General features: G+C 65.3%; 1 protein-coding gene across 1 annotated transcript in view; it reads left to right on the top strand.

Moving 5' to 3' along the window:
- Nucleotides 1-349, top strand: part of PHLDB1 (pleckstrin homology-like domain, family B, member 1) — a 53,309-nt gene that overhangs the window by 6,944 nt on the left and 46,016 nt on the right. The gene's annotated exons all lie outside the window — the stretch shown is intronic.

Below are 349 nucleotides of genomic sequence, written 5' to 3'. Positions count from 1 at the left end.
CGGGGGACCCGCTGGGGAGGGGTCCTGGGGGCCCCGACGAAGTGTGAGCCCCGATGTTTCTGAGTGGGAATCTGGGGGCGACTTCACCTTCCCCAGCGCGAGGGCAGGGACCGCCTCTGGAGCTGAGGGTTAGGATGAGGGGCCAGCGCTGTGGCCAAGAGGGTCTCTGATGGGAAGGACGAGGGCCCTTCCTTCCATCTTCCCTGCGCCCAGCCTCCCTCTGGCCGGCCCTCCTATCCTATTCCTGTGGCCAGCAGGGCAGTGGCTGCCGCCTGGGAGTGAGTGTGAGCCTGTGTGAGAGTGTGTGTGAGATGTTTCCCTTCTGCATCGCTCAGAGATGGGACCCACC

The sequence above is a fragment of the Myotis brandtii genome, unplaced genomic scaffold (genome assembly GCF_000412655.1).
Source record: "Myotis brandtii unplaced genomic scaffold, ASM41265v1 scaffold105, whole genome shotgun sequence".
NCBI classification, from domain to species: domain Eukaryota; kingdom Metazoa; phylum Chordata; class Mammalia; order Chiroptera; family Vespertilionidae; genus Myotis; species Myotis brandtii.
Note: the sequence above shows the minus strand (reverse complement) of the source record. Positions and strands in the feature narration are given on the sequence as shown.